This window comes from Schistocerca serialis, chromosome 1, assembly GCF_023864345.2.
Source record: "Schistocerca serialis cubense isolate TAMUIC-IGC-003099 chromosome 1, iqSchSeri2.2, whole genome shotgun sequence".
Lineage (NCBI taxonomy): Eukaryota > Metazoa > Arthropoda > Insecta > Orthoptera > Acrididae > Schistocerca > Schistocerca serialis.
This window is the reverse complement of record NC_064638.1, coordinates 285489637-285503435: the sequence shown is the minus strand read 5'-3', so window position 1 is coordinate 285503435 and position 13799 is coordinate 285489637.

Below are 13799 nucleotides of genomic sequence, written 5' to 3'. Positions count from 1 at the left end.
GCGAATTACTCATAATTCTTTTCTTAAGTGTTGGTGTGATCTTTGCGACTTTTCAGTCTTTAGGTACATATCTTTCGTCGAGAGGACCGTTGTGTATGATTACTAACTAGGGAACTACACTGAAGAGCCAAAGAAACTGGTACAACTACCTAATATCGTGTAGGGTCCCCGCGAGCACACAGAAGTGCCGCAACACGACATGGCATGGACTCGACCAATGTCTGAAGTAGTGCTGGAGGGAACTGACACCCTGAATCCTGCTGGACTGTCCATAAATCTTTAGGAGTACGAGGGGGCGGAGATTTCTACTGTACTGCACTTCCCAGATATGCTCAATAATGTTCATGTCTGCGGAGTTTGGTGGCCAGCGTAAGTGTTTAAACTCATAAGAGTGTTTTTGGAACCACTCTGTAACAATTCTGAACCTGTGGGGTGTCGCATTGTCCTGCTCGAATTGGCCAAGTCCGTCGGAATGCACAATGAACATGAATGGATGCAGGTGATCAGACAGGATGTTTACATACTTGTCACCTGACAGAGTGCTATCTAGACGTATCACGGGTCCCATATCACTTCAACTGCACATGCCCCACATCATTACAGAGCCTCCACAAGCTTGAACAGTTCCCTGATGACGGGGTCCATGGATTCATGATGTTGTCTCCATGCCTGTACACGTCCATCAGTTTGATACAATTTGAAACGAGACTCGTCCGACCAGGCGTTTCCAGTCATCAACAGTCCAATTTCGATGTTAAAGGACTCAGGCGAGGCGTAAAGGATACACGAGTGGGCCTTCGGCTCCGAAAGCCCGTATTGATGATGTTTCGTTGTATGGTCCCACGAAGACACTAGTTGATGGCCCCACATTGAAATCTGCAGCAATTTTCGGAACGGTTGCACGTCTGTCACGTTGAACGATTCTCTTTAGTTGTCGTCGGTCCAGTTCTTGCAGGATATTTTTCCGGCCGCAGCGTTGTCGGAGGTTTGATGTTTTACCAGATTTCTGATATTCACGGTACACTCGTGAAATAGTCGTACGGGAAAATCCCCACTTCATTGCTATCTCGGAGATGCTGTGTCCCATCGCTCGTGCGCCAACTAAAGCACCACGTTAAAACTCACTTAAATCTTGACAATCTGCCATTGTAATAGCAGTAGCCGATCTAACAACTGCGCCAGACACTTATTGTCTTACATAGGCGTTGCCAACCGTAGTGCCGTATTCTGCCTGTTTACAATCTCTGTATTTGAATACGCATGCCTATACCAGTTTGTTTGGCTCTTCAGTGTGAAAGGAACCAAACTGGTATACATTCTGGACCGAAAGACCTGTCTTTATTAAAGCGATTTAATCTGTTTCACTACACCGCGGGTACATACATGTAAGTTAGTCATGTCGATAGCTATTCTTGATTCGAATTATTGAATATTTGCTTCGTTTTCTTTGGTGAAGGAATTTCGGAATAACGTGTTCAGTAACCTCCAGTTTAGTGTCACTGTCATCGGTGACATAACCATTGATATCTCTCAGTAATAGTGTAGTTTGTGTCTTGCTTCTCATGTAATTTACATACGAGCAGGATCTGTTTGGATTTTCTCCCAGATTTCGAGACAGAGTTTTATTGTGGACACTATTAAAAATATCTTGGAATGAAGTCCGCTCTAAATTTCGAGTGTGAAACATCGTCAGTCTTGTAGATTTTTGGTTCTTTTAAATTCGGAAAGGATCTTTCATTGTTTCAGCAACAGTGTTTTGTTCTTTTTTGGTACAGTGGGGTATTAGTTCCGTATCTTGTTATAAGGATTAGTTACATAAAAACGTGACAGATGCAAGAAGTAAGTAAACTTTTTATTATTTCATTAGTAATCGCCAGAACAGTTAAGATATTCATCCCACGGAGAGACAATACGACCAACATTGTCGTGGAAAAATGTCTGCGGTTGCCTACGCAAACACTTGTTGCCAAAATTGTTTCAAGTACGCTGCAGAAGTTTCGCTGGGAAGCCCTTGCACATCCTCCACACGGTTCCGATCTACCCCGATTTCCATGTATTTGGATTCCTGAAGAAAGAATTCGTGGCCCTCGATTTTCTCCAGACGAAGAGCTGCACACCTGGTTACAGTCATGGTTCCAGGGGCAACATCTCGTAATGGCACTAACTGTCCTGTCTGTAATGTATTAACAATTATGGCCATTACTTTTGACGTAATGAACAGTTAACTTACTTTTACCCCATCTGTCTCATATTGATTTGTTGTCCTTCATAATTTATTCGGTATAAATCTCTTAACTGCAGTCGATACAATTTCTTTTAATTTAAGCCCTATCTGATCTACACGTACACAGCCTTTAAAAGGGGTGGAGACTGTCACTTAGGAAGGCGTCAAGCCCATTTTACCTGCTTTATATATATATATATATATATATATATATATATATATATATATATATATATATAAAGCCAAAAATTATGTCCACTGCTCACCGCGACGTTGGATGCCGCCTGGTGACGTGAGTACGTGACACGGTAACAAAAGTATACAACCGTCGCAGACAGGGCTGGGGATCACTCTAGGCGAAGAGCTGAAAATTGGAAAATCCATTGAGATAAGCGACTTTGACAAAGAGCAGAGTCTGTGAACGAGTATCTCGAAGACGGCGAAGTTGGTCGAACGTTCAAGTGCTACTGTCGTGAGTATGTACGGAAAGAGTAGAATGACAGTGAGAATACCATTAGTTGCTGGACATCCCCGACTGTCACAGAACGTGGAAGTAGGCGGAATTTTGGAATTTTGTGGTAATGTCATATGCGACCAAACTGCTGAGGTCATCAAATGGCTCTGAGCGCTACGGGACTTAACATCTGAAGTCATCAGTCCTCTAGACTTAGAAATACTTAAACCTAACTAACCCAAGGAGATCACACACATTCATGCCCGAGGCAGGATTCGAACCTGCGACCGTAGCAACAGCGCGGTTCCAGACTGAAGCGCCTAGAACCGCTCGGCCACAGCGGCAGACGCTGAGGTCATCGGTCCCTAGGCTTACACACTACTCAATGTAACTTAAACTAACTTACGCTATGGAGAACACGCACACACCCATACTCGAGGGAGGACTCGAACCTCCGTCGGGGGCAGCAGTGCGAACCGAGCAAGACACCCTCGACCGCGCAGCTACCCATAGCGGCAAGGTCGGAGGCTTGTCTGTAAAGTAGGACAGATGGTAATGCCACATACCTCCGCAAACCTACCAAGAAACTACCGGATCCGTGGTACGCGAAATCAGAGATGTATTTCATTCGAAAGACGAACAAACAAGCGATTAAGCAGTTTGTCACAACGTTTTGGCTCATCAGTGTATGGCCGGCCGGGTTGGCCGAGAAGTTCTAGGCGCTACAAAAAAATGGCTCTGAGCACTAAGGGACTTAACTTCTGAGGTCATCAGTCCCCTAGAACTTAGAACTACTTAAACCTAGCTAACCTAAGGACATTACACATATCCATGTCCGAGGCAGGATTCGAACCTTCGACCGTAGCGGTCTCGCAGTTACAGACTGAAGAGCCTAGAGCCGGCCGGCTCTAGCCGCTACACACTGGAACCGCGCGACCGCTACGGTCACAGGTTCGAATCCTGCCTCGGGCATGGATGTGTGTGATGTCCTTAGGTTAGTTAGGTTTAAGTAGTTCTAGGGGACTGATGACCTTAGAAGTTAAGTCCCATAGTGCTCAGAGCCATTTGAACCATTTTAATCAGTGTATATTTTGCGTTTATTTTTGGTTGATTCGGGTGTTACGGTATTCAGTTTCACAACAACGACCTTGTGGCCCGTGACTCCTGTATCTCTCATGATGATCCCTATTTGCTTAGGACTGTATGTTGCAAGTGGTCAAGCACGTTTTCGCAATCATTTACACTTCAAGTGGGCTCCTGAACTAATAGTTCGTAATAATTTTCAGAGAAAGCATTTAGTACGATTTCGGACGATGTTTTGTGCCTACTAACGACTTGAAACATATATTTTCACCAACATATCGAGGGTAGATTGACATCACAACCAGCAAGAATTGTACAAGTGGGGTACCCATTTAAAACGAGACTCATGTTTTCTTTGAACCTTGCAACAACTGTAACATTTGAGTCATGAGTTCGGTAAAGAGAGCCAGTTACGAGGGTTGGAACTTAAAGGTGGCAACTATTTATTCACGACCGATACAAAAGAGTTACATATTTGCACCTGTTACTGTCCTTCAAGGTAGTCACCAGCGCTGTGTAGAACCCGTTGCCAGCGACGTGGAATGAACAAAGTAAGAGCATATGGACTATCAGACCAGTTGTGTGATTGGATTGAAGAGTTCCTAGATAACAGAACGCAGCATGCCATTCTCAATGGAGAGAGGTCTTCCGAAGTAAGAGTGATTTCAGGTGTGCCGCAGGGGAGTGTCGTAGGACTGTTGCTATTCACAACATACATCAATGACCTTGTGGGTGACATCGGAAGTTCACTGAGGCTTTCTGCGGATGATGCTGTGGTATATAGAGAGGTTGTAACAGTGGAAAATTGTACTGAAATGCAAGAGGATCTGCAGCGAATTGACGCATGGTGCAGGGACTGGCAATTGAATCTCAATGTAGACAAGTGTAATGTGCTGCGAATACATAGAAAGAACGATCCCTTATCATTTAGCTACAATATAGCAGGTCAGCGACTGGAAGCAGTTAATTCCATAAATTATCTGGGAGTACGCATTAGGAGTGATTAAAATGGAATAATCATATAAAGTTGATCGTCGGTAAAGCAGATGCCAGACTGAGATTCATTGGAAGAATCCTAAGGAAATGCAATCCGAAAACAAAGGAAGTAGGTTATAGTACGCTTCTTCGCCGACTGCTTGAATACTGCTCAGCAGTGTGGGGTCCGTACCAGAGAGGGTTGATAGAAGAGATAGAGAAGATCCAACGGAGAGCAGCGCGCTTCGTTACATGATCGTTCAGTAATCGCGAAAGCGTTACGGAGATGATAGATAAACTCCAGTGGAAGACTCTGCAGGAGAGACGCTCAGTTGCTCGGTACGGGCTTTTGTTGAAGTTTCGAGAACATACCTTCACCGAGGAGTCGAGCAGTATATTGCTCCCTCCTACGTATATCTCTCGAAGAGACCATGAGGATAAAATCAGAGAGATTAGAGCCCACAGAGAGGCATACCGACAATCCTTCTTTCCACGAACAATACGAGACTGGAATTGAAGAGAGAACCGATAAGGGTACTCAAGATACCTACCGCCACACACCGTCAGGTGGCTTGCGGAGTATGGATGTAGATGTAGATGTAGAAGATGTAGTATACCCGTAGCAGAGCCTGTTCTGTTGATGGTGCGAATGGAGCGGTCTACTGTCCGTCGAACCTCTGGAACAGTTCTGAAGCGAATGCCGCGAAGTGGTTCCTTCATCTTCAGAAAGTCACAAGGACCTAAGTCCGGGGAATATGGTGGATGGTGCAATACTTCCCAGTCTCATCGACCGAACAGAGCAGCCACAGCTTGCGCTGTATGCGCCCGCGCATTGTCGAGCAAAATGGTGGGTGGGTTGAGCAGAAAGTGTCGCCGCTTCTTTCCCAAAGCTCGTCGCAGGTGATGCTCCAAAAACGAACAGTAATGCTGTGCACTGACGGTCTGCCGTGGAGGAACGTAATGCGTTAGGATAACACCATTACAGTCGTACACGAGAATCACCATAATTTTCACCATACTGGGGCTCTAATTCACTTTCGACTTTCCCGGCGACCCATAATGACGCCATTCGTTGGATTGGCTTTTCAGTTTTGGCTCGTACGATGTGGCCAATGTCTCATCCAGTGTTGCAATACGGCGTAAGAAAACCTCTCCTTCACTCTCATAGTGCTCCAAGTGCGTCTGAGCAGCGTAGTAACGCATCGATTTCTGCATTTCCGTCAAGTCATGCGGGACCCATCATTATGCAATTTTTCGCATGCCCAGGCGTTCCTTCAGGATGCGAAGCACAGTCGTATGCGCTAATCCGGTCTCGTGAGCCCGCTCACGAATCGCATGGAGCCTATCACTGTCCACTAACGCGGCACTTTTTCTTCACAGACGCTAGGACAACCTGCCCGATACGTGTCTGCCACGGTCTGCCTACCTTCGTTGAAGGCTTTTACCCAACGTGCCACTGTTCTGTACGGCAATGCCGATTCCCCGCACGGCTCTTGAAGACTCTGATGACACTGTTGTGCTGTACGACCCCTGGCACATTCAATCTTGTCCAACTCCGTTGTTCCTGTTTCGAAAACACAGTAACATTTTATGTTAGACCGCTCGCTCACAAGTGATTGTGTTTCCCTCGATTGTGCGCACGCCGGTGACGTGGGACGGGCGAGTCCATTTGCTCGGAGGTAAGGTAGACATGTCAACAATGTGTACTATCAGCGACAATAGTAGATTCCATTGCATAGGTCTCCACAGCAGTGTTGCCATTATTTAAGTTCCAACCTACGTATTAATTTATTCCTCTTGTCAAGTAAACCGCCTGATCCACAATAACTTACAGGAACCACTTACTTCAGTTTTGGTACAAGGACAGTTACTTCTAACAGCAAAAAACACACCACCAGCAATCGCATTTCACTTATCCTTTCTGAAGACCAATACGTTCATTACAAAATTTCCCCTGAACGTATCTTCAGCTTTAGTCAACTTACAGTACCTATAAGTTAGCGTTTGGAGCTCAGGTTCTTTCGCAACACTGCTACGACGATTTATGGCGTCCCGTGTTTGCCCTTCACCCTTTGAAATTAAAGCCCTTTTCGTACTATCCCGAGATTCTCTAGCCTTTGGATCGTCTTCGATCTTCGCAAATTCATATAGGATATAAGACAATTAGCCAATAATATTCGCTTGTTTGTTTTCTGTTGTATACGTTGCTGCCTATCCAATCGTCCATATGGCAGCATTTTTTTTTTGTCGATCAAAATCAGAGTTTGTCTGGTCGGAGCGGTAGTTATGTTAATGTTGGTTCTCTGATCAAGGAGTGCTAATTTCCGCGTGGGAAGCGTCGATACGGCTGTACGCCAGTGGGATCCCACCACTGTTGATTGGTGCAGTCCGGCTTTTACTTTGAATTATAATTTTAACTTTTACTTAATAGTGCAGTGCTGAAACAATCACTGTTGAATCCTTGGTAATCACTGAATTAACAAGGGTAAAATATCATTAAGTTGGCGAATAACTAACCCATGTACATTCTTTCAGCAAGAAGAGGGGTCGTTGTCCAGTCTGAAGGGTGTCGTTACACTTTTGGAGAAGTTTGTCTGTGTATACTCTGCTTTTTTGGGTGTTTTACTGTGTTGTGTAAATAGTTTTATCGAAATTCGTTGAGATCTTGTTGACTTTGATCAAGTATTAGGTTTATAACAGTATGCCGAAGGTAAAGCGTGTGCGAGCGACAAGTCTAACAAGGATGAGAGGATTGATCTTGGATATTTAACAGGAAAACATTCAGCAGATTGATTTTAACGAACCGCGGAGAGGAAGCTCACAGGTTGGGTTGGGTTGTTTGGGGAAGGAGACCAGGCAGCGAGGTCATCGGTCTCATCGGATTAGGGAAGGACGGGGAAGGAAGTCGGCCGTGCCCTTTCAAAGGAACCATCCGGCATTTGCCTGAAGTGATTTAGGGAAATAATGGAAAACCTAAACCAGAATGGCTGGAAGCGGGATTGAACCGTCGTCCTCCCGAATGCGAGTTCAGTGTGCTAAGCATTGCGCCACCTCGCTCGGTAAGCTCACATGGTGAAATAAATGTAGAAGAGGAACTCACTAATAAGCAGAAAAACTGGGATACCTTAGAAACAGAATCCAAGGGCGAGGATAATGTAATAATTTCACATGCGACGAAAGCATCCGAAACTACCGGCCACGAAACAGCAGCGAAGGGTGTTGTAGATCGTGAACCGAATCCTCAAGATCCAGCCTCAATTAACCACCAAATCTGTTTAATACACAAACGCTGGGAGAGTCGAAAAATTGGCAAAAAGTAGACAGGAAGATTTAGAAACAAGCAAGGAGGAATGGTGAGCAAAATAAGAAACTTGAAAACAAGTCAGGCAGATGCAGGATAATCTAATTCAAAAAGACGATGAATATACACGTGGTTCTGATAATAAATTAGAGATGTTGGCGCAAATCATTAAAGAAACCATCGATGAATTAAGGAAAGATGTCGATGTTTATGCGAGGAGTATGGAGACAGTGCATGGAAACAAGAGGCCACGGAGGAGGTGAAAGCTGACAAGGGAACTGTCAAGTTGCAGTAAGATGAAGTAAAGGAGGGAGATGGACGAGTAGAAGAAGTCTTGACCATAGCTGCAGAACAAGTGTAGGTAATGACACGTCATCTGATAGAACCGTTCTGACAAATTTGCATGAACACTAGGATATCAATGGCTTACTGCAATTAAAGGAAATACTGACGTCAGACAGTGGAACAGAGGAACACTGGTTGTAGTACAGAAGGAGAATCTTGTCATGTCATCCTTCTCCCTAGAGCCTGGATTTCATGTAAATATATATTCTGTTCTTTTATACGTAGTTGTAAGAAAAACTAAAATGTCGACAAATTGCACTGAAAGGGCCCTTATTTAAAAGTTTTAAATTATATATTTTTACATTTTTCAGTTATAATACATATTTCACACTAAACTGCATAATTTCACATATTTAATATTACTACAGAATTATTATACATGTTCATAAGACCCATACCTTTTTGTCACATAACAAGAAAGGAAAAAATCTTAAGTTTTACTGTTGTGTTTCTGATACTGTTGTCAGTCCTATTACGCTCAAAGCTCTTGGAGAAAATTACAGTATCCTTTCACCTCCTCAAGAGTCCAAGTATTACTTATCGCTTGAGAGAGAGATGCTTCACATTGTCCCTTCTCAGTTAGCAAACAAGATTGTTTCGAGATAAAAACAGTGTTCATCTCTTCAGTTTTTCTGTGCCATGTGTAAATTACCTCTCATGCACAGCATTTTGTGTCGTCATAATTCAATGTGTGATGCAAGTAAAGATGAGTTCACTGAGTTACATGGGGAACATTTTATGAATATTTCTATAGTTTCCACGTGCACGCGACATGTAAACATGGTTATCCACCAGATATGATAAAGCATGTCTGACTCATTTATTATTGGTGCTGGACAGTCAATTGAATGAATGTTCGTAATGTAGCGATGGCAGAATTCCAAGATGGCCCCCAGCGGGTTTAGGTCATGGCAGCAAGCTGTGGTCGGGCGGAAGAGGCGGTAAGTAACACCCACTCTTCAGTAAGTGAAGGACACTATAATATGCTTAAAGTTCCATGAAATTCATAGCGTTATTGAAAGATTGAACATTTAATAAATAACATAAACTTGTATATAGCTAGAACAAAGAACAGTGGTGACGTAATCTTAGACTTGAACAACCCATATATACTGGTAGGTAGGGTGTGGTCATAAACAATATGAATACCTTATTCAGTGAATGTACACTTGAAGATGATAGGAGGAACCTGGTGCTGATATGAATCTCGCTAGCTCGATCGACTATTACACTAAACCAATTCCACACTGCAAATGAACATAGCCTCATTCCACTGAACTATAACTCGTAATCTTACTTGTTTCCTCGTCTTAGAATAGCGGCAGAAACTGTCTTACATGACGACCATATCGAAAATACTTGAACCAGTGCTGTAGTTGTGTGTTAGGTTTTCTCTGGGACTGATTAATAAACTTCAAACTGTTAGATGAGTTGTAGAATATTTTTTCGCAGGGACTGGCCTGTAGGCTGTAATAATGAACAGTAGGTATGATCTAAACATAAAGGAACTGTCAGTCTAATGGCGAATTAGTAACAACACCATCACAAGTGTAACTGCATTAACCATTCAACATTTGTGATAAAATATAATGTGAAACAGTAATATTATGTAACCTTGAGGTCTATGTGGAGGATGTAAACCTTGTACGATGCTTTAGAGTAACAGTTATATCATATTTATTTGCCATTATTTACGCACACGTACATTAATTTTGTTTGTGATCCACACAAACATATACAGGGTGGTCAGAAAATGTGTGAAATGCTTGTAGGGATGTTACAGGGCAGGCTGTACTGAGACATAAATGTTAAGAAAGAAATTCGATACGTTGCTCCGTTTCCGAGTTATTTCGCATAGAATTTAGCCAATCAGGGCGTCGCGCGCTCGCATTCAAGCGACCTGCCAGGGGCGGTGTTGCCCAACGAGTGCTTTGTCTCGTAAGCTGAAACTTGAATTTACGCGCCCGACGATCTAATTGGCTAACTTCAATGCTAAATAACTCGGAAAGGGAGCAACGTATCGAATTTCTTTCTTAACATTTATGTCTCAGTAAAACCTGCCCTGTAACATCGCTACAAGCATTTCACACATTTTCTAACCACCCTGTATAGTGAAATGATTTTTATGATTTCTGTACCTATGAATTCGTATTACTTGTACTATGATGTACATATATATAAATATTATTGGTATTTTGAGATACAAACATGCTTTAGCATAATTCTTACACCATTTTGCTGTGCCACTGTTTACAGAAATATATGTGACTTTTGTTATGCACATGAAAACAAACACTGAAAATGTATATGTAATTGGATTATTTGTGTTTTGATATGTAGATATTATTTTTTATCGTGAATATTCAACTATATAAAATAATAGTGAATTTGATTTAATAATTCTATGTTCAATAAGGAGTATATCTGAATTAATTCGTAAACCAGTGAGCGTGTGATAATACTGAGGCATTTCCATTTTATAAAGAAAATGAGTATGAATGAGAAGTTTATGTAGATAAAATTGTAAAACTGGTATAAAAGAGTGAATGAAAATCTGTGAGCTGGTAATCCCTTTGAGTATTATGTTCCACAAAATAAAGTGTACCAACACCGTCACTTGTGGAGGGCGAAGAGAAGGCAAGTAAAACGTTGGGACCGCTGTATTGCATGGGGGCTATATTCCTCTGGAAACCTTTTGTTTTGCATCCTAAATATGGATAGTGTTCTTAGTGTGGGCAGTCTGCTGGTATCAATGAAACGTGCTCCAAGCAGACAGTGACAGGGAGCGCAGTAATGCAGAGCCGTAAGTATTGGCCTTGTTTAACTATCATTGTATGATACAAATAAATTCTGGAGTGGGAAAACTGAAATAGCTGTGTTTATGAGGAGAATTGGACAGATCTTGGATGGCAGAAGCTGCTTGTTTGTGAACTCCAACACTAAGCACCCACTAGTCAATTAAGTTAAAACTGAATACAGAAGTGAGATTGTTGCACTATTAGAGCAGACCTGACTGCTCACTGGTGCTCAAAATCATGCACATAGCTCACATAAGAAAGATTGAGTAAAAAATTCTGGTTATTGCTGCGATTGCTCTAGGGAACTTCTCCATCTGAGACTAGCCAGTGGACTCTCCAGCCAAGATATGGACTTCAATTTCGGGCTCTGAGGCAGAGCGGCCTTCGGTGGAGGCCAGATGACGTAGAATTTCTACTCGCAGGTACCCGTAATTTTCAGTATGGTGAGCGACTGCACTGTTCGCAAATCAAATGACAGAATGTACACAGAGTTTTCAGGCTGATATTAGGGCTTTTACATTTCTAAGTCAAGTACATTTATTAGTAATGTCAAACTCAACGTGGGTCCTGTCAAGATAGTGAGTGCATACAAGATTCTCTCTGTAGTTCCTTCTTTCCTCTCTGATTAATATTTGGCAGTCACTGTGCGCCTTCCACAAGTATAAAAAGCACTCAGTCTTCAGGCCACAAGTGGCCCATCGGGACCATCTGACCGCCGTGTCATCCTCAGATGAGGATGCGGATAGGAGGGGCATGTGGTCAGCACACCGCTCTCCCGGTCGTTATGATGGTTTTCTTTGACCGGAGCCGCTGCTATTCGGTCGAGTAGCTCCTCAGTTGGCATCACGAGGCTGAGTGCTCCCCGAAAAATGGCAACAGCTCATGGCGGCCCGGATGGTCACCTATCCAAGTGCCGGCCACGCCCGACAGCGTTTAATTTCGGTGATCCGACGGGAACCGGTGTATCCACTGCGGCAAGGCCGTTGCCGTTCCACAAGTATAACCGTACCACAAAATGTTGTTTTGACTTTAACGTAGTCCCCTCAACCTCATTAGCTTGCCTTTGCCAAGCTGTCGATATTTTAATTCCATTGTAACTAGTATTAACGTTTAATGAACATAACGTTTTCATGTCCTTGTGCAGTTGTGATTAACTTGAAGTCTACAGCAAATAGTAATAAATATGGCTCTATAGTGGCCCATGTATCATTTAATTGTTTGATGAAACTGCCTATCATCCTGTGAGCTATAGCGCCCATGTTTCACGTATGCTAGGGTCACTGCTGTTTAATAACTTAAATTCATTAAATTATTTCTTGTGTGACACCTGTGTGAATGTTTCTAATTTTTACATGTATGGTATTTTATGTATTGCTCGTCTAGCTACCACATGGAGTGGTAAGACAAAGGAAAGACCTGAAGTTAGATATTTTGTCATGTTGTTTCATCTTCAACGCTTTAGGTGATTATTGGGGCCTATTTGCACTTAACTTGGTACTCCAATTCTAAATTTTCCGATTTTTTGTAATTGAGTCATTCTTTCACCCTTATTTTCATGTGATACTCTGATAGGATCGATGTGTTTTGCTTTTGTAGTCTTCCATAAGTGCTTCCATCTTCAGTGCTTGTCTAGAATGTGTGCTTTTTCATTAACATGTGTTTTTCGTAGCTAAATAGTTGAGTTTCGTACTTCACACGCTTGATAGTCTTCCCCAAAAATATATGTTGAGGTGTCTTCTTGTATTCACCGCTGAATTATGCTAAATTTTCTTCGTAAAATGAGCACCTATTCGTGTAGCTAGATGTTGTTTGTTTTTATAATTTATGATGTAATATCTTTCGATTATTTTCTTATGTGATCGTTTCTGTCTGCCCACGTGATCATCAGATTATACTTCGGTGTGTTATACTTTCTGTAATCGATTCCACTCTCTGTCTGATGGAGAATGACTACCTATGTGTGTAGTGGAATTTTATTAATTTTTGTTTTTCTCTTTTTAAAGAATTTTCGCCGCTTTTTACCTGTGCATTTTGATTACTTGATTCTCTGCTAAGTCTCCAGTAGTTTCAATATATATGTTGTGTGGTAGCTCCTCTGTTGCTTAATCTATTTTCAAATGGGTCGTACAGTGTTTATTTCCATATTTTATTGTTTTCCTTCGAAGCCATGTGTTTCCTTTCCCATTTTCGCATTATGATTCAATGATCCAAACCTCTATTTGAAATAAACGGGATTTCTTTCTCCTGTCATCTGTTTATAATTCATCTTATTATGGCCACAGATTATTGTCTTATGTAGATTATTTATTGTGTCATGTCGATTTTGATTTCTGTTGGGATTGAAAATAAGTCTTACACAAGCCTTCGGTCTTCTAATTTGCAAGTCACGTCTCATCCTAACCTGTTCAAATGCTATTAATGTATAAATACATCACCTAAATTAAAAAAAAAATGTTGCGTTAATCGTTGCCTAATTTAAATCTGAGTGTTGATAAAGCTTGATTTATGGCCAAAGATGGTGACGTTGCCCCCAATAGTCGCAGGGTATGTTACAGAGTTCAGAATAAATTAAATTCTATAGCTGATACCAAGCAGATAACTCTCAAAGGAGACATTAAA